The following is a 22,794-nucleotide window of genomic DNA, read 5'->3' on the forward strand; positions in this document are numbered from 1 at the left end:
AGATCACATGAAAGAACTCTCTGTAGAAGTTCAAATTGCTCTTCATCATATTTAGAATATGATCCTTCCTATCATGGATACAATGTAGAAACATATTGTTTATTCAAAAACCTTGATCCATGACACCAACTTCTCTATTGTAGATCACATGAAAGAACTCTCTGTAGAAGTTCAAATTGCTCTTCATACATGCAAGATTTTGCAAGAGAACTGGAATAAAACTATAGCACTTATTCTTAAGGTACATTCTAATTTTCTACCTCATTTTGGTGTCTCCTTGTAAATAAGTTTTGAGTAAATCTTTGGCACTATGGTAAAAAAGGGGGAGAGACTATGTATAGTGAGAAACTATGTATATTGTATGGAGGAGAATCATGCAAAGGGAGAAAATGTATATAGTAGAGAAGAATTTTGTAGATATGTTGTATAGTTTAGTGTATATACTTACAAAAAAAAATTTTAAAAAAAAATCTCAAAACAATATATTCTACCAACCCAGTATCACATGGTGATGCATATAAGTTTTGGCTAATAAGTGTTTTTGGGAGCATCCAATGGTATAAGGGCAATCCTGTGTCACCCAAAAAAAATGTACTTAGACTTAGTTTCTATTTCATGTGTTTTCATTTTTGGACACCCATTTGGGTCAAATAAAGGTTCCAACTCTCACAGTCCCACTATTAGTGTGCTAAAAAATCTTGAAAAAATAGGAGCATGTAATTGGGCCATCATTTTGGTGAACTAGGAGGTGTAAATTGGCTAGATGAATGTAATTGTAATTTAGAGCTTTCCAAAAAAAGAATCAAGTCAAAAGGCCCCACCGTTTGAAAGTTATTGCAGTTTTTTGAGTTTTGGAGACCTCCTAAGAATGCTTCAAAGTCAGGTTAGGGGAATTAAATGACCTCAAAAAGGGCCAAAAAATGGGGGATGAGCAAAGCTTTTCCATAGGTCTATAGAGAACTTTGAGATCTTTTCAAAAATGTAAATGGTTCGTCAATCGGAGCTACGGTTCAAAAGTTATGCCTCCCGAAAGTTTGGTTACCATTTCTGGATTCTTCTAGATTTGCGCCGACTTCTAACGCACCTTCTGGAACCTTCTATTTCATCGGTGGATGCCTACTAGCACCTTCTAGAATGTATTCCTAGTCCTTAACCCTTTGAGGTCTATTTAAGGAGATTCCTGGCATTGTAAAAGGCAGTTCAGAGTGGAGTTTGAGAGGTGATACTGAAAGGAGAAATTATCTTCACATTTATGCTATTATAAGCCCTTAGGGCATGTTTTGAAGTTTATTTCTCTATACTAAATGTACTAGCTTATTTTTTAGCTAATAAAATTTCCCTTTTTCTATTGTGTCCATTCTGTTCTTGGGTTGTGTCTCCATCAAGTGGTCTCAGAGCGGGTTTTCCTGAGTGTGTAGACAGAGTGCCGACTGTGAGACAGTTTGCACTAGGACTGTGTGGTTGTGGGTTCAAGTTAGAAGATGCCTCCATGAAGAGAGTGTGGCGAAAGGGCTAGAGCTATTAATCCTGAGGAGGTTAGAGCCCTCCAATCGTAGGTACATGCATTGCAAGAGGAGCTTCGTAGAGGAGAAAATGTTGCCATAGGTGATGACAGTGAGGATGATAATGAAGAAGAAGAAATGGGACCAGAAGGGGAATTTGATGGGGAAGTTCTGAATCATGTAGAGGAAAGGCTTTCTAGGGCCATTACTAAGTTTGGGAAAAGACCTACAATTGAAGTGGGTGTATTTTCAGGGAATCTGAAACCAGATGAGTTGATCGATTGGATCAATGAACTGGAAGAATACTTTGAGTATGAGGATATCAGGGACCCAGATAGGGTTAAGTTTGCAAAGGCTAAACTGAAAGTCCATGCCAAAATCTAGTGGCAAGAGGTTCAATTGGAAAGAAAACAAAGAGGAAAGGAGAAGATCACAAGATGGGATTGCATGGTGGACAAATTGAAGAAGCAGTTCATTCCTATGGACTACGAGCTTGATTTGTTTAAGAAGATGCATGGGTTAAAGCAAGAAGGAAGATCAGTCCAAGAATATATAGAGGAGTTTTACTGACTCTTGATTAGAGCAGGGCATACAGAAGAAAACAAGGAGAAGGTTGCTCGTTATATCAATGGGTTGCGACCTAGCATCCAGGAGGAATTAAGTCTGGTAAGAATGAACAGCGTTGAAGAGGCATACCCTACGAGTTGAAGAGAAGCTGAATAAAACATTTGAAGGAAGAAAAAGAGGGCGTGATCAAGGAGGAAGGGGAAGTGGTAGATCATCTGGAGGCCACAATAAAACCCAAAATAAAAATGAAGATGTGGGTACTAGCAGGAACCAGAGGAATGAGGGTTTCAACCGCTCCCATGATCAAGACCTTGGAAATCAGAGAGGAAGAGGTAGAGGATGTGGACAAGGAAGAGGAGGCTTCCGTGGTACCTATTTCCATTGCAATGAAGAAAGTCATCATGCCTTTGAATGCCCTCAATGACAAGGAAGGACAGATAGGAGAGCTGAGGGCCAAGCTAGGGTTGCTCATGTGGATGAAGATGCAAAATCATCACATTCAGAGGATGTAGAAAGAGGAGAGACCTTGGTAAATGAAATAGTCCTACTAAGTGGTTAGATTGAACTAGGACAATAGAGGAGTTTGTTCTGTACCAGATGCAAGTGTGAGGATAAATGTTGTGACATGATCATTGATGGTGGTAGCACTAATAACTTGGTATCAGAAGAGATGGTCTCTAAGCTAAAGCTAAAGAGGGAGAAACATCCCCAGTCCTATCAGATTACTTCGGTAAAAGATGATCATAAGGTCCTGGTAAGTGAACAATGTTTAGTGAAATTCAAAATTGGGAGTTACCATGATGAAGTTCTCTATGATGTTATTTTGATGGATGTTTGCCATCTATTGTTGGGTAGACCATGGCAGTTTGATAGACATGCAGTACATGATGGACATGCAAACACATACTCTTTGACAAAGGATGGAGTGTGCCACAAATTGAAGCCCATGAAAAAGGAAAGTGAAAAGGTATGTAGTAGTGCTAGGATTTGTCTTGTTGATGAAAGGAAGTTTTTAGATGGCATGAAACATCAACATATGTGCTATGCTTTGATTCCTAGGAAAGATAAAGAAGGTAGTAGTGAAATACCACTTGAAGTTTCAGATTTACTAGGGGAGTTTGGAGATATTATCTTTGATAATGTTCGAGATGGATTGCCACCAGTAAGGAAAATCAATCATCAGATAGATTTGATTCCAGGAGCTAGTTTGCCTAACAAGGCTACTCACAGGATGACTCCTATTGAAATAGAGGAGCTATTGAGGAAGGGCTTGATTCGAGAGAGCCTGAGTCCATGTGTAGTACCTACAGTACTCGCACCAAAGAAGGATGGAGAGTGGAGGATGTGTACAGATTCTAGAGCTATAAATAGGATAACCATCAAGTACCAATTTCCTTTGCCAAGGATGGATGATCTTATGGATTGCTTGAGTGGAGCTCGGTACTTCACAAAGATAGATCTGAAGAGTGGTTATCACTAGATATGGATTCGAGAAGGAGATGAGTGGAAAACAACCTTCAAGACCAAGGAGGGTCTTTATGAGTGGTTAGTCATGCCCTTTGGATTGACGAACGACCCAAGCACCTTCATGCAGCTCATGAATGAGGTACTTAAGAAGTTCTTGGGAAATTTTTTTATTGTCTATTTGGATGATATTTTAATTTTCAGCAAGACTTTGGAAGAGCATTTATTGCATATTCGTAGTGTCCTTGAAAGGCTAAGGGAAGAGAAACTGTTGATTAATCTGAAGAAGTGTATATTTGCAAAAACGGAGTTAGTTTATTTGGGGTTTGTTATATCACCTGAAGGTCTCAAAATGGATCCAAAGAAGGTAAAAGCCATCTTGGAACGGCCTACTCCAAGGTCTACTACTGAGGTAAGATCATTTCATGGTCTGGTTAGTTTTTATAGGAAGTTTATTAAGAATTTCGGTGGCATATGTGCACCCCTAACTGATACAATAAGAGGGGATAGAAAAGAGTTCAAATGGACTACAACAGTTGCAAGAAGTTTTGAATTGCTGAAGAAGAAGGTGATAGAACAGCCTGTGTTGGCACTTCTAGATTTTAGAAAAGTGTTCCAAGTGGATTTTGATGCTAGTGGCAGTGCTATTGGGGCTGTATTAAGCCAAGAAGGTAAGCCTATTACATATTTTAGTGAAAAATTGAATGATGCAAAGAAGAAGTATTCTGTTTATTATCAAGAGTTCTATGCAATAGTTTAGGCCTTAAAGAAATGGAGGCATTATTTATTGCCAAAGGAATTTGTTTTGTATACTGATCATCAGGCATTACAGTACCTAAATAGTCAAGGTAAATTGAATTAGAGGACTATGAAGTGGGTAGAGTTCTTACAGACCTATACATTTGTGTTGAAGCATAGAAGTGGAAAATTTAACAGGGTTGCAGATGTACTAAGTAGGAGATAGTTGTTGCTTACAATAATGTAGATTGAAGTAGTTGGGTTTGATGAACTCAAGAATTTGTACCCCGAAGATCCTGATTTTGCTAAAGCATGGAAAGCTTGTAAAGAACCTATTGCTATAGATAGAACAAAGTGGTTAGACTATTTGATTCAAGATGGCATGTTGTTCAAGGGTAGTCAATTGTGCATTCCAAGGAGTTCCATGAGGGAAAATTTGATTAAGGAGAAACACAGTGGAGGGATGGCAGGACATTTTGGTCGAGATAAGACCATTTCCATTCTTAGAGAACATTATTTTTGGCCTCAAATTTCATAGGATGTGAAGAAGTTTGTACAGAGTTGCCAGGTTTGTCAAGTTGCCAAGGGGTTTAGTCACAATACTGGCCTATATCAGCCATTGCCTATTCCATCAAAGCCATGGGAGGACATAAGTATGGATTTTGTTCTTGGATTGCCAAGGACACAAAGGGGTAATGACTCAGAATTTGTGGTGGTTGATAGGTTTTCCAAAATGGCACATTTCATTCCATGCCACAAAACTCATGATGTTGTACATATTTTATACTTGTTTTTCAAAGAGGTGGTAAGACCACATGGTCTCCCAAGGAGTATAGTTTCTGATAGAGATACTAAATTTCTGGAGTATTTCTAGAGGACATTATGGAAGAAGTTGAGAACAGACCTAAAATTCAGTTCCACGCATCACCCACAGACTGATGGCCAAACAGAAGTGGTAAACAGAAGTCTGGGCAATTTGCTGAGATGTTTAGTTGGGGATAAGCCCAAGGGATCGGATTTGATTCTACCACAGGCAGAGTTTGTTTATAATAACTCTATAAATAGGAGTAATAGAAAATCACCATTCCAAATTGTATATGGGAGTAGCCCAAGGACTGCACCAGAGCTGAGGAAGATAGAACAAGGGGAGAGGACAAGTGCTGAAGCTAAGGAATTTGCTAAACATATCAAGCGTCTACATGAGGAGGTTCAAGAACACATTACCAAGATGAATCAAGAGTATAAAGCTAGGGCTGATCAAAGGAGAAGACATAAGGAATTCCAAGTGGGGATCTAGTCATGGTGCACTTACGAAAAGAAAGATTTCCATTCGGTACTTACAACAAGCTAAAAATGAAGAAATTTGGCCCCTGCAAAGTTTTGAAGAAACATGACTCAAGAAATGCATATGAGGTGGAGCTACCAGATGGTATTCACATTTCTCCCATTTTCAACATTGTAGATTTAACAGAGTATCATGATGATGGTGCAGATGAGGAGCTGGTGTTAGAGCCATGTTCGATTCCTGCTTCTAAGAGGGAGGAGATAGAAGACATTCTAGATCATCATGTGGGTAGGAGTACCAGAAATAGATAGTATGAAGAGTATTTGGTCAAATGGAAAGGACGATCGATCGAGGACTCAACTTGGATTTCAGCAGCTGAGGTTTCCCATTTGGGATTTTCTCTACCATTCATAAAGTGACAGGGTCACTTTTCAATCTACCCTGGGTGTCTGATGCAGGAGCATCCAGAGGTATAAGGGCAATCCTGTATCACCCAAAAAAAATGTACTTAGACTTAGTTTCTGCTTCATGTGTTTTCATTTTTGGACACCCATTTGGGTCAAATAAAGGTTCCAACTCTCACAGTCCCACTATCAGTGTGCTAGAAAATCCTGAAAAAATAGGAGCATGTAATTGGGCCATCATTTTGGTGAACTAGGAGGTGTAAATTGGCTAGATGAATGTAATTGTAATTTAGAGCTGTATACACTAAAAATTGTCCCAAATGACTTTATTAATCTAATTAATACTGGTCATATTCTTCTACTTATTTAATTAAATGGGTTCATTTTTGCCTAAGTATTTAAATTTAATTTAAATACTTTCTAGCCTTAATGTGTTAATTTTAATTAACACATGATTCTCCATTTATTCTTTTTTAAAATAAATTTTATTTATTTAAATCCTCCATTTCCTATTAATTTCTTCTAGACCTAAATTAAATTAAATTTTATTTAATTTAATTTTTATCCTAATTTGTATTCAAACCGCCTAGAAGTATGTGCATTCACATGAGTTTGCATTTCTTTTTAAGCACATGTTGTCTACACCTTAGGAATCTTCTACACACATGTCAGTCTTATCTATTTATCTAGAATGAGAGATAAGGTGCTTGGTTCTCAATTCTTATCCTTATCTCCTGTGCTTAGTTGTCTATCCTTATCCTTATCTCCTAGTGGTTTCTAAGCACATTCTAGATGCTTCCTCCATCCACTTTAAATAGACACCTTGTCTCAAGCTTTAGAACACACCACAAGAACACAACACAACACCACTAGGATAGAGACATGATAGGTCATTAGAGGTCATTATCATCCATTAGGTACCATTAGAATTTCTTTTCATTGCAGCATCATTCTGTCATTTTGATTTTTCATATCATCTAGTCTAGGCACATATTCCATTTGCATTCACACATTCAAGAGATTCATCCACTGTTGTGTTCCTAAGAGCCTACCGAACATACACTCCATTTGTTTTGAATCATAGTTTGAGGTTTGCATAATCTTGGTTACAATTTTATGCAACACATTTTTGGCACGCCCGGTGGGACCCACTTCGTGGGTTCAAATTGATTCAAGCTAAGGTTGGAGGCTTGCGGTTGGAGATTAACTTCTGGGAGCGTCTAATCAAGCCATGAGGTCAGTCACCATCTTTGGAAGCGCATGAGGTGAGTACCCTATATTTTGTTCTTCTTTTGAAAAAAAAAAATGTATAGGGGCTTGAAGTAGGTTTTTCAAATTTGCTTTATGCTATTTAAGTTATTAAAAAAAAAAAAAACAAAAAAGATAAGGGTGATATTTTCTTTTATTTTGTGTAGGATTATTTTCTTTTGCAAATTGTCTTTGTTTATTTTTTATATATAGTTTGTTTAAAAAAAAAAAAACATTCCAAAAAAAAAAAAAAAAAATTTTTTTTTTTTATGTCAGAACTGCCACCGCCGGCAGTTCCCTCTTTTTTTTTCCCAACCCGAGCCGCCTCCGCCGGCAGCTCCCCCTACCTCCGGCGCCGCGCCGCCGCCGCCACCAGCGGCTTCTTCATGCCGCCACTGCCACCATCTTCCACCCAGTGGCCGTGTCTAGCAGCTTGCCGACTACGAGCCACCTCGGCGCCGCCACCTCTGTCAGCGCCCGCGGCTGCTGCCACCGCTACAGATGCATTCACCGTCGCTCGTGCTGATCGCCGCCCTCGCATAAATCCACCCGCATCCTACACGCAACCATTGCAAATTCCTCCGCCGGCGTCTTCTTCCCGACGCCGCTCCACCCTCGGACTCTGTTGTTGCTCCCGATCCTTCGTCTCGCTCTAGCCAGACCTTGCACTTTGTTTTAGATTCTATTAAACCTATTGATGTTGGGCTAACTGAGGCGTTATTTGAAAACATTTATGGCTATGGTTTTTTTTTTTTTTTTTTTGAACCAGATGTACAGAATGGTGAACACTCGACATTTTTTTTCTTGCGCTGATTGGTTCCTGTAAGGCCGCCCCTCATCACTGCCATGCAAAATCCCCTGCTCCTGCTGAATCGCCTGCCCAAATGATAATTTCTCCTTCGAAATCACCAGAATCTGATCTGCCCACCAGTCATCCACATCGTCATCAATCTTTCAAAAACTTGACGATTTGCCCTATTTGCATTCCTCTAACTTTGCCTGCCTTCGAAAGAGCATAAGTTCCACTAAAAAAACCTCCGACTAAGAGATGGGGAATTGCCGAGGATTGTAGTCACCTTTATTTGCTGAATACAGTGATTGCTTCCACGCAAAAATTTGCCAACAAAAAAAAGAGTTGGGCTTCATGTCTTATGAGCCAAGATTGCATTTGTTATGCCTTTTGTATGTTTTTCAAAACATAATTTGACGAGATTTGGTGCTTGGTCAGAGTTGCACTGAAATCTGCCTTCTTGGTTTTTAAAGCCCAAATTACTATACTTTGTTTCTTAGCTCGAATTGCTCTCAAGCCATTCCCTTCTAGGTTAAGAAGAAGCTAAATTTGTTAATTTCAGATTTATGAGATTTCTGTATAATATTTTGTTCATTTCTTAAAAAGTGTCCATATATTTGACATTTTTTTATAACATATAAATAATTGTGCTATTAAAAAAATATATAAATATAAATAAAAAAACAATTTTAAAAAAAAAAAATTCAAAAAAAAAAAAAAAATTCAAAAAAAAAAAAAAAATTTTTTTTTGTTTTTTTAATTTCTTTCAAATAGGCCTTTACGTTTGTCAAATTTATTTTGTACATATAGGCATTTAAATTTTTATTTTTATTTTCCTTTTAGCCAAATATTCAAAAAAATTTTAAAAAAAATTTGCTTTTCGTGTGCTTGATTTTTTTTTTAAACATTGAATGAACCTTGTACATTCTAATCATGTGTGTTTGCAATTAGATTAAAAAACTTAAAATTTCTTTGGTAACGAATAAGTGTCTTTTCAAGCCTAGATCCACTTACGTATTCTCTCCCCTCGCGCTTTTGGGCGACCTTGGGTGCACAAGAAATAAGTGGATTTTTTTTTTTTTTTTTTTTCTAGGAGGCCTACTTGGGGATTTCATCACGCCTTGGGACGACCTCAACTCTAGCGTTCTGGCGGAGTATAAAAATCGGGAGGTGAATCGAAAGACACCTCTCTTGGAAGTGTAAATATTGTCACTCTTAGCTAAGCCCCAAAGAACTTTATACCTTTGGGAAGTGAAGGAGGAGATTGGGTTACCGTCTCCCCCCAACTGTGTGGAAGTATTTCCTTTCATCTACAGAATTGGGCTTCACGTACCTAGTGTATATCGAGGACGCCCCCTAGTTGAGCCTTGTACAGCCTAGTCAAAACTTATAGGATTGTTGGTGTGTTTGGCGTGTTTGAAGCACATTGGCATTGTACATATATCATTGTTTTCTTTTGCATTTTAAACCTAAAAATCCAAAAAAAACAAAAAATCAAAAACATTTCAAAAATCACAAAAAAAAAAAAAAAAAAACACCTCTTCTTAGTAATCATTTCACGTCACATATTCCTTCCATCCAAGACATCCTTTGTCATTCAATCACATTCCTAATCTTCATCCTAGTCATGATTCATCATCATTCATATTCAATTTCCCTAGTCAAGTTCATTATGCATTCTTAATTCGATTCTTCAAATCAACATTCTTCTAATCCAGTCACTTGTCAAATTCAGTCATCCAAATCATAATCAATCTTTCAAAAACTTCATTCACATATTCTACTTCGGACATAGGAGCATTGTCTTATCATTGGATTTTCATTCAAATCAAACATTCACTTTGTTTGCACTAGCATAGGGTTTTTATCAAATCAAATCGAACCCTCATCCTTCCAAATCCAAACTAAATCAATATCAAATCAATTCAAATTCAATCAAATCAAATCATATCAAGTGCAATCAAATTCAAATAAAATCAAATCAAAGTCCAATAAGCACAAAGCTCCTAAGTTTCAAGTTCATATTCCCTCTTCAAATCTTTTCATCACTTTTCATCTTGCATCCATGGATTTAAATCTGCTTCTTCCAATGATTGACAATATTGCACGACAACATGGTCTCGTACTTCCTCCATATCAAATTCCTTCTCAACACTTCAATTCTAATCTATCTCGTGTTCATCATTCTCCTACCTTTGACAAGGGAAATCTATCTCCTCATCCTTCATCTGTAGACAATTCCATCCATAGCCAATACAATTCCTCCGTCATAAATGACCTCGCCATAGAAGTTGAAGAACTAAAGAATACACTCTTGGACAAACTAAGTTCGCAGGAGAAGGTCATTTTCTTTGCTACGTGTCCTTCTTTTTCTAGCTCTCATATCCCTCCATACAATTCCATTCATGGCCCACACAATGCTTCAGACGTAAAAACCCTTATCAAGAAAATGGGAGAAATGAAGAATTTTCTCTCATATATCAAAGGCAGTAGTTCTCATGTCCCATTCAATCCTAATCCTCTATGTAATTCCCCTTATTATGAACCTAATCCAAATCCTTTATCCATAATTCCACCTCTACAAAATCCTAATCCTATAATGACATTATCCTCTAGTCCTCCAACTACATCATCCCCTAGTCCTCCAACTATATCATCTCCTAAGCCTCCAACAATGTCATCCCCACCTTGTCGAAGCTATTTCACATCACTTTTGGCTAGATTAAATATTCAGCATAATGTGAGCCAATCACCTAAAGCCACACCTCCAGTTCCATCTCAAGACCTTCCTTCAAAGCATGATGTTTCTCCTCTAGATCTGAGCACTTCACCATCTCATCCTCCTAGTCCATCTTTTGATTCCCCTCCTAATCAAGATCAAGACATTGCACCTACCATGCACATTACCGATTCCATTCCATCTCCAACATTAGCATCCATAGATATTCCCCTTCATGAAAAAGTTTCTTCCACTCTATTCACTAATACTCCTCCATGTCAAGATCAAATTACTCCATCTCATGATTCTATTTCCTCCACGCCCACGTATGATGATCCACTTACCATGCTATATGATCTTCTTTCACCACATGATTCCATTCCTTCCATGTCCTCATATGATTCTAGTCCATTTAATGATCCATCTCATGAACCTATTCCATCTCACAATCCACTCGTTCCACTCAATGATCCTCTTCCAAGTCAAGATCAATACACCCCTTCATCCATATTTCACGATCCCTCTCTATCTCATGTTCCTATTATTCCTCATGATACCCCTCATAACCCTACTCCTTCACATGATCCTATCACACCTATCCATTCTCCTCATGAACCCCATACACCTAGACTCGCATCTTGCATTGAGAATACTAAGTATCCCCTTAAGAAAATGATTCCTCAAGATGTTGATACACCTTCCACTTTTTCCAATTCCAAAACTCTTCCTTCCACACCTAGAACTTCTCCTCCTTCATCTTCCAAGTCCATTTTAGGTCCTTATAGTCCATCCATTCTAGGTTCTTATAGTCCATCTATTCTAGGTCCTTATGTTCCATCGTCAAACTCTTCTTCCCTTCCTTCCATATTAGGTCCTTATATACATCCTTCTACCTTATCCACGTTTTCCAATTTATCCCCTCATAGTCCTAGTAAAGATCAACAAAGACGCACGTCCTTGAATTATTTCCAATGTTCACCTTCCATACATTCTCCATCTTATTTACCTTCATGCACCCATACCATGGCAAATGGAAGCAAATTGGATGCAAAAGAAAAAGAAACCAAAGTCGAAAATCCACAAAAGTGTAAGGATCAACATGTCCCATCTAAGCGACATGTCCCAGAAAAGAAAAATCAGATCCAAAATGCAATCAAAAAGCCACAAAGGCCAAAAATCAAAAGTGTAAAAGTTATGTGGATACCAAAGCTGCTTAATGTAGCAATGAATCTCAAAGAAAGATTTCAAATGACATCCAATTCTGCTAATCCAAAAGCCTCCCTCCTTCATAAATTCTCCCAATCTCCATTTTCCAAATCCATTTTGGGTCCTTATACACCCAAATTCTCCATCCCAACTCTATCATCTCCTTCATCCATTTTGGGTCCCTATATCCCAAAATTCCAACTTTCTCCTCCACATCCTTCACAATTTACTCCTTTCCACCACCCTTCAAGGTGTGTGCCAATGAAGATCTTTCCATTTCCATCACAAGTCTTCCAACCTAATATCCATCAACCATGTCTTCCTCCTACCTACTCAACTCCCTTAATCCAACCTTTTTCATAGGTCATTTTCTTCTATTCCCCAATTTACCTTAGCATTCTTTTCCTTACCCTATCAACATCTACGAGAAAATACCAATAATTCCTTGAAAATAAAACAAATATAATAAACAAATTAAAGAAGCATAAATATCAAGGGATACATCCATATACTTAGATGCTTGAGTACTCCCCTCATTTTCCTACTATGTATCCATTGTCTTCCACTTTCACTTACCTATCCATTCACTTCCCCTTTTCCACTTGCACTCTATACTAGGGGCGGGTTCCAATCCATATCCTTCTTCCTTACCTATCTTCTATATCCCATCTATCGTCCATTGTCATTCCCATCTTTGATCTTGACTTACACTTTCCATTTTCTCTTGTGCTTTATCCATACAAATCGTCTATACATATCCTCTCATCCTTCCATCTTACTGTTCATTATCCATACATTATCCTATATACTTCCTACATTCTTCCATATGTTTGAACTTAACATGTCATCCCTATCCTATAGTCCTTGTCACGTTCACGTTCATGCATCCATTTTCCATTCATATGCATACATATTCCCATCCTCTTTTCATGTTCATTCATATCTTTTCCATCCATAATCCTACGCATGTCTATTCCTTCTTTCATATACCCTTGATCTTGGTTATCCCTTTCATTTCATCCATTTCTTATCACACATTTCCTTCATATCCTTCGTATCATTATCCCTTTTTCATGCCTTCCTTCATTCCACTTTCATACCCATGCTCATAATCAATACCATAACAAAAATGCTCATACATGCTTAAGAAGAGCACATGCCTTCTCTTCCTCCATATGCGAGCTTTCACACCATTTGTCAATCCTTCCCCACCATTATTTCCTTCCATTTTCATATCCTTGGAATGGGGCATTGTTGGTCACTCCTTTGAAATATGGTTCTTGGTTCCCCATTATCTGACACTATATTCGTTAGTCATCCATATTATTTCTCCATTCCTATATCTACCCAACCTTCCTATCCATTTACAAATACCATGGCTCTCCCTTGTCATTGGTTTCAATCCAAATCTTCCACATTCCTTCATGTCTATTCTGCAATCATTCAATCAATTCATTTCTATCCATTCTATCTATTCATTCATATCAAATTCAATCCAACTCTTCCAATCTATTTAATCAATTCCTTTATCCTCTACTCTTATCATATTCTCTTCTTCCATTCTAATTCAATTCATCCATTAATCTTATCTTATCCATTTTCTCACCACACTGAGCTTCCATCCATAAAACCAACCTCATCAAATAGTGATTGCAAACAAGCTTACACAAATTCACATTTAGACTCAATGATTTGAGAACATCATTCCTTTTACTGTCATTACTAGCAACCAATCATAAATATCTCATTTCAATTCAATCAATCAATCAGTTTTTGCCTTACAGGATGAATCCTTCGTACACAGGCTTAACAAATTTAACAAATTTTATGGCAAGCATGGTGAATTGAATGACTACTTAGTCATAATATCTTTTTGTTAATTTTATCTTTGTGTGTCAGTGATAGCCTTCCCAAGTGTGCCTCGATCTTCCTTATCTTGGTATCATTTGAACGGCTTATCCTGATTACACGTGTTATTTTGCAATAATGATCTATTTTCATGATTCTTTAATACATCTATGTGAGTTTCAAGTTATGTTGATGCATTGCTCACTAGGGGCAAGGGGTTAGCACACTTTCCACCAAGCTCCTTAAAAAGACTTTGGGTGTGCTCAGACCTCTCCAGTGTGTATATGTCATTTGTTCCCTCATGACTCTGAAACCTACATCTATTGTGTTAAGAGTCTAATATACGCAAAGGAATCTTTTCATCTATGCTTCTATAGCATTTGGTGCAAAACTCCTCTTGCAATATTAAGATAAGGTATGCTCTCCATATGAACACAATTGAATCTCTTGCATTCATGTAGTTGCATTTAGATTATTATTTTCCATCTTCTTATTTTTCTTCTTTCCTTCCCTTCTTTCCGTTCCAAGACCTTTTCACGAAAATTGCCCAAATTTGTATTTCTTGCGCAATTTCTGTGAGGGGGCATCCTCAATTCTCCTTCCTTCTCTGGGGAAACCTGCATTTTCTTTGATATGATGCCATGCCGACATCACATCAAAGAGGGGCAAAATGTATACACTAAAAATTGTCCCAAATGACTTTATTAATCTAATTAATACTGGTCATATTCTTCTACTTATTTAATTAAATTATTTTAATTAAATATGTTCATTTTTGCCTAAGTATTTAAATTTAATTTAAATACTTTCTAGCCTTAATGTGTTAATTTTAATTAACACATGATTCTCCATTTATTCTTTTTTTAAATAAATTTTATTTATTTAAATCCTCAATTTCCTATTAATTTCTTCTAGAGCTAAATTAAAGTAAATTTAATTTAATTTAATTTTTATCCTAATTTGTATTCAAACCACCTAGAAGTATGTGCATTCACATGAGTTTACATTTCTTTTTAAGAACATGTTGTCTACACCTTAGGAATCTTCTACACACATGTCAGTCTTATCTATTTATCTAGAATGAGAGATAAGGTGCTTGGTTGTCAATTCTTATCCTTATCTCCGGTGCTTAGTTGTCTATCCTTATCCTTATCTCCTAGTGGTTTCTAAGCACATTCTAGATGCTTCCTCCATCCACTTTAAATAGATACCTTGTCTCAAGCTTTAAAACACACCACAAGAACACAACACAACACCACCAGGACAGAGACATGATAGGTCATTAGAGGTCATTATCATCCATTAGGTACCATTAGAATTTCTTGTCATTGTAGCATCATTCTGTCATTTTGATTTTTCATATCATCTAGTCTAGGCACATATTCCATTTGCATTCACACATTCAAGAGATTCATCCACTGTTGTGTTCCTAAGAGCATACCGAACATACACTCTATTTGTTCTGAATCATAGTTTGAGGTTTGCATAATCTTGGTTACAATTTTATGCAACACAAGAGCATTCCAAAAAAAGAATCAAGTCAAAAGGCCCCACGGTTTGAAAGTTATTGCAGCTTTTCAGGTTTTGGAGACCTCCTAAGAATGCTTCAAAGTCAGGTTAGGGGCATTAAATGACCTCAAAAAGGGCCAAAAAATGTGGGATGAGGGAAGCTGGTCCATTGTGCTATAGAGCACTTCGAGAGCTTTCTAGAAATGTAAACGGTTGGTCAATCGGAGCTACAATTCAAAGTTATGCCTCCCGAAAGTTTGGTTACCATTTTTGGATTCTTCTAGATTTGCACCAACTTCTAACGCAACTTTTGGAAACTTTTATTTGGTCGGTGGATGCCTTCTATTTGGTCGGTGGATGCCTACTAGCACCTTCTAGAATGTATTCCTAGTCCTTAACCCTCCGGGGTCTATTTAAGGAGATTCTTGGCATTGTAAAAGGCAGTTCGGAGTGGAGTTTCGGAGGAGGTACTGAAAGGAGAAATTATCTCCACATTTATGCTATTGTAAGCCCTTAGGGCATGTTTTGAATTTTATTTCTCTGTACAAAATGTACTAGCTTATTTTTCAGTTAATACAATTTCCCTTTTTCTGTTCTTTCCATTCTGTTCTTGGGTTGTGTCTCCATCATTGACATATTAGTCATGTTTTTTATTAGTGACAACACTTATTTAGATATTGTATCGCTACTAAACTCATTGAATAGTCTATAGTGTTTGCCATGTTATTTTGTAGCCACCGAATTCTACAGTTGCTACTGAGTCTTCTGGACTAATTCTAGTGCCCATTGAGCATTCTAGTGGTTACCAAGGGAATTCAGTTAGTGTGAAGTGCATCAGTTCAAACTAAGCACTCTAGTAGTTACTAAGCTTTGTAGTTTCTACCCAGCTAGCTATTTATGTGATGTGAAGCTAGTATTAACCGAGCCATATGCGAAGTTAGTATTTACCGAGTAAAGTCATGGTAAACTAGTAATTCAGTTTATGCCAACTGATACAGTATCTACCAAGTCACCAGTGCAGACCAAGTTTGAGACTACTTTGAGTTTATTAGTATGGACCAAGCTTCTACTTCTACTGAGTGCATGATAATGCCGAGTAATGACAGTGGATGTCGAGTATTAGAACTTCACCAAGTTAGTCTTTAGAACTTGAGTGTCTTGATATGGGCCGACTTTGTAATATCGGTGTTAACTTGTATAATGGCCAACATTGTTATTATGTAAATTGGATTGGTATATATGTAATGTATTTTATCATATCTAATGTGTGTGAATATCTAATTCATGAACATAAGCATATAAGAATCTGAATGTGATCAAGTAACATATAAAGTATATATTGAATGTCATTTTAGAAAAGGAGTAGCAAAGATATATCCATCACAAAAGGTGATTAGTACTTTAAGGAATCTTTATCAGCAATTCAATTGTAAGTCAGAGATCTAATGTTTCATTCTAATAGGTGAATTAGTCTAAATCCTTTCAAAAGGTAGACTTAATAGTCTTTCTTAAATCTCTTAACAAAGAGCATACTTTATTGTATACTTGTAAAAAACTCTAACAAGGTGGACCTAGTAGTCCTAATTGCTCTTTATAGGGCAGATCGTCATAAGTGATCATTGTAAGCCTTAACAAGCTAACTTTATGCTACAATATTGAAGTTTTGTGGGTCTCATCCCCACCCCATTTTTACTTTCTATTTGGAAGGTTTTTGGGTCACCAAATCATTATGTTCAATCATTGTGGATGCTTTTATATTTTTAGTTTCACATGCATGCTATTAGATCTAATGTGATAAATTAATTATTGAATGGTTTATTAGATTTAGAATTGAAATTGTTATTAAAAATTTAAGTTACTGATTCACCCCTCCCCTCTTAGTAACATAGCATAGTCTTGAATATTTCCAACAGAGTGTATACTCTACAATCTAATGCCTTGATTCTTGAAAGAATCTAATCACACACACACACACACACACACACACACACACACACACACACACACACACACACGCACACACACACACACACACGTTGGAAATATTTAAAATAACTAAGAGGGTGTGTGTGTGTGTGTGTGCAGGGGGGGGGGGGATGAACCCATATCCATAAAAACTTAACATGTATGCATCCACTAGAATATACAATGCTTAAAATTTGTAGGTTACTTTCCTAGGTTAAAATAACTTTACAAAAATGTAAACATGAAACATAATAGATTCAATAACACATTTGGCACATGGATTTTACATGGAAACCCTATTTGGGAGAAACTACGAGCAACCTGCTACTAATTCTCACTCTTCTAAAGTGATGCCTTGTGAAAGACCAACCCTATTAAATATTACAATACACATTGTTAAATGTGACCTAGTTAGAGGATTTCAATCACCTTGTTAGGAGTGAACCTTGTTAAAGGACTTTAGATCATTCACTTGGAATTTCACCTAGATAAAGGGTTAACAAATGAATATTAGGTAAACTTTAATCTAAAGGATTTACCCTTGACTAATACAATGATTAGAAAGTAATAGTAAGGCTTGATCTAATAACAATTTACAACAAACTTGTAGATTATCAATCTCTATTTCAGTCCTCTATTCTACTTGGCTTTCACACACTTTAGCTCTAATAGCTTGTTTACTGTTCAAGCATTCATACTCTTAAGCCCTCTTGCTTTGCTTTCCAATAACACTCTCATCTATTTAGATATTGAATGAAACAATATCATAGACTCCTTGTCTTCCTTAGGTTCTCACACATGACAACCTTTTCTTTTGAACAACATTTTATATAAATAGAGACTTAAGATCTTTTTACATTTAACATCAATCATCCATTTTAGAGTTAGATAGGATTAGGTAGGATTCAATGAATCTACCCATATTTCCATTTGGTTCTTCTTGAAACCACTTCCACAATCCTCTTTGAGTTCACCTTAAAATGGATTTCCTTAAATTCTATGCCACTAGCTCATCATAGTTATCTTCCACACACATTTCACATTTCAAGAAAAAAATAGTTGGCTCAGATTCGTCAAATCTATGATTTAACATAAATATTAGAACTTGGCATCAATATGCTATCACTCAACTTCCATATCATTTTTCCTCTCATCTTCAACTAGTTAACTTGACAAACACTAAAGTTTACTAGTGCTCAACATCAATTAAACTTTACTTGGCTTATACTAAGTTCACTTAGCATACACTAAAAGTTCACTTTGATTGGCTCCAACTAATTTTTTGCTTGGCTTGTACTAACTTTCCTCAACACCTATTGTCCACTGTGTCATCCTTGGCAAATTTAATTCTTCTTACTTGTTCTACTAGACTTAATCTGTGTATCCATCATTTATAGCCTCAAGTAGATAAACAATACACTATGTCATTTATAACTTAACTAATCTTTGGTCTCCTTTTACATATCATAACTCAACCTTTCCTCTAGGTGTTCCTATTATCATATTTGACCCAAACATCTTCATCAATCAATCAAATGATAGTACTCAAATCAACTAATAAGTTGTCTTACCAATAAGTAGTAGGTTTAACATCAGTGATAAAACAATGATTAAAACATTCCAGTCTCATATCAAAAATCTCCATCTTTGGCATTGATGGAAAACCATACCAAAAAGAAAATAATTCCTTATATTGAAATCTCTCCCTCTATCATCAACTTGCATCTTCTATATAGGATACAAAATTCTATTCTGATCAATAGACAATAAACTCATCCTAATGACTCCCTCTTGACCATTCCCTCTTTTTGATATTCAAGTATCTTAGCTCTATTCATATATCTCCCTCAACATTATTTCCCTTTGAGTTGATATTCCATATTTAGCCCTTTGATTTGTACTATATATTCTTTGTCTTTGACAATAATGCCAAATTCTTATCATCTCAACATGTATATGTTAATAGTTTAAATTTCTCCCTCCATCACCTTACTTGTGGCTAATCTTCTATTCCATCTTTTTTATTACTTTAGGTAGCTCTAAAACTAATATCCATTGCATCAATGTTTTAGATACAACATTCAACTCTAGTTGATGTAGGGCACTACTTATGCTTCTCAAACAACTTTGGATAGGGGTATTACCCCTAGTTTACCTCTTAGATACTCATAAGTATCCTTTGTAATGCTTTTGTGAATATATCATCTATCTACTCTTTTGCATTCACATATTCGATTTTTACCTCTTTGTCTTGAACTAACTCTCTTAAGTAATGGCACTTGATTTCAATGTGCTTAGTCTTTGTGTGCATCACTAGGTTCTTTGATATATTTATAGCACTTGTATTACCACAATAAAGTATCATAGGCTTAGTGATTTTTCCATCATACCTTTGAGCAACTATTTGATCCATACAATTCTTATACAATTTACTACAACAAACACATATTTGGTCTCAGCCATAGATTAGGATGTATAGTTTCATTTCTTTCTAGTCTAGGTGACCGACATCTTTCCTAAGAAAAATGCTCCACCACTAGTGCTCTTTCTGTCATCAATGTTTCCAATCCATTCAGCATAAATTTAGGCTCTCAACTCAAACATTCTATTTATTTTGTAGTATAGATCACAATCTTTTGTTCCTTTTAGATATCTCATTATTGTCTTCATAACCATCAAAAGATTCTCCTTATATTTAGCAAAGAATCTTGTAACTATCCCAATAGATAATGCAATTTCAGGTCTACAATGTACTACATATTGCAATTTGTGAATAATAGACCTGTATAATGTTTGATTCACATTGACTAAATCATCATTCTTTGACAACTATTGTCTTGTCACAGTAGGTGTGCTAACTAGTTTTGAATCTTCCAATCTAAATTTTTTCAATATTTCCTTCACATACTTCGACTCAATGATGTATATACCATATCTCATTAGATATACTTGCAAACCAACAAAGAACTTGATCTCTTCAATTATAGACATCTCAAATTCTTTCTTCATTTCATATGAAAATGTTGTACATAATCAATCTTACTTCCAAATATGATATCATCAACAAAAATTTCAGCTAATAAATTACCTTTACCTCCTTTTGTCTTCAAGTACAAATTTTTGTTGTCATCAGTCCTTTTAAATCCAATTCTCGCAAGATAATTGTGAAGCCTTTCATACCATGCTCTTCATGCTTTCTTTAAACAATATAAAGCTTTGTGTAGTCCACATACCATGTTCTTTTTGTTAGCATCAAAAAATCATTATGGCTATTCTATATAAACCTCTTCTTCTAATATGCCATTCAAAAATGTAGATTTCACATTCATTTAATAAAATTTGAAACTTTTGTATGCAAAGTAAGCAAGTAGAGTTCTTACTCCTTCCAATCTTCCAATAGGGGAACATGTTTGTCCATAGTCTATCCCTTCTTCTTGTGCATACCATTTGCAAACTAATCTTTCCTTATTCTTTGTGACTTCACTATTCTCATCTAACTTGTTTCTATACACCCACTTGGTTCCAATCACATTTTTATCATCTGGTCTAGGAACTAGAGTCCATGTCTTGTTCTTCTCAATCTATTCAATCTCTTCTTTCATGGCTTTACTCCAATTCACATTGTCTAAGGAATATTTCACTAACTTAGGTTAATGGATGCTTAGAAATCATGTATCATCTCCTAGCTTGTTCCTTGTCATTGGTCTAGCATCTTTGTTTCTAACAATTTGTTTAGCAAGGTGATGTCTTTTGACATACTTTGACAATCTTGGTTCACCTCTATTTTCCTAATTAGGTATGTCAACTTATGAATCAATTTGTACTTCTCTATTAGGTAATTTGACATCTCTTTCATGCACACTAATCTTAGAATTAGAATGTGTCTTAGCTTTAGTCTGCAACTCGACACTTAATTGTAGCTTAGTTCCTCAATGTAGGTCGACATTCATTGTATGTGACTTATAAGTCACTGAAACTTATTTTTGATTTACAACTTGATTTACAACATCTTCATCAATAGACATACCTTTATTAAAGTATAAAAAATATTTTTATTTCTTTGGTTCCTTTATAGGTTCATCCTCTTGTACCTATGTATATTCATCAAACTTCACATTTGCACTTTCCACAACTTTTTTAATGATAGTATTTAAACACTTATAAACTTTACTTCTTGTGGAATAGCCAAGGAATATACATTCTTCACTTTTATCATTTAATTTACCATTCCTAAACTCCTTAAGAATATAGCACTTGCTTTCAAATACCTTGAAATATTTTACATTGGGTGAGTATCCATACCATAATTCAAAAGGTGTTGAATGAGTACCTTTCTTGACTTGCACATGGTTCAATGTATAGATATCTATACTTACAACCACTTGAATATTTGAAAGAAACATTCTTCTCCATCACATGTGTCCTAGCATAGTCTATTATAGATCCATTCCTCCTTTCAATAATTCCATTTTATGGATCCTAGGTGTAGATGTACATAATATCTCAAACTCATTTGATGTAAATTCTCCTCTTCTGTTAGATCTTAACATTTTAGGCTTTTATTTATTTCCTTCTCAACTCTTGCTAAGTACCACTTAAACATTTGGAAAGCATTAGATTTATTTCTCAGAAATAGAGTTGTCATTATCCTAGATTAATCATTAGAAAATAGCATAATGTACTTGTCACCCTTGTATCTTTACACATTAATTGGTCCACACAAGTCTATATGAACAATGTCGAGAATTCCTTTAGACATGTGAGTCTTACTCTTAAAGCTAGACTTTTTCATCTTTCCTAATTGACATTGTTTGCAAATATATTGTTAGGTTTCTTCAACTTAGGTAGACCTCAAACTCTTCTCATGTTACTAATATTGACCAAGTTATCAAAATTATCATGACATAAGCTCTTGTGCCATACCCTCACATCATCAACTTCTACAACAAGACACATAGCAACATTCATATCAAGATCAAATAGATTACCTCTATTTTGATCACCTTTCCCAACTAGTTTCCCATAAAGATCATAGATCTTAGCTATCCTGCTCTCAAACTCAACCTTGCAACCTAAACTATTCAATTGTGACACACTCAAAAAATTATAGTTAAGTCCTTCAACATAATAGGCATTTGTCACACAAAATCCTTTTTTTTAGTTTGATAAATCCTTTTCCTTTTATTAGATAGGGTACATCATTACCAAACCTTACACTATTTCCATCATAATAATTTAGGGTAATGAACTTACTTTTATCTCCAATCATGTCATGCAAACACCCACTGTCAATAATCCATTTGTCACTCTTGTTCACATAAGATACTAGTGCAGTTGCATCATCCTCATCAAATTCATCCTTCATTGCAACATACACCATGTTATCATCATGATCATTAGATCGATCTTTGATTTCTTCTTATGCAATTTAGCAAGACTTCTTGTCTTTTCCTTTTAAATCTTTGTTGTCCACATTTCTTCTACTTCTTAAAGCTAGATTTTGTCATCTTTCCTAATTGACATTGTTTGCAAATATATTGTTAGGTTTT

Source organism: Cupressus sempervirens, chromosome 4 (assembly GCF_028749045.1).
Source record: "Cupressus sempervirens isolate cs-2001-9-10 chromosome 4, ASM2874904v1, whole genome shotgun sequence".
NCBI classification, from domain to species: domain Eukaryota; kingdom Viridiplantae; phylum Streptophyta; class Pinopsida; order Cupressales; family Cupressaceae; genus Cupressus; species Cupressus sempervirens.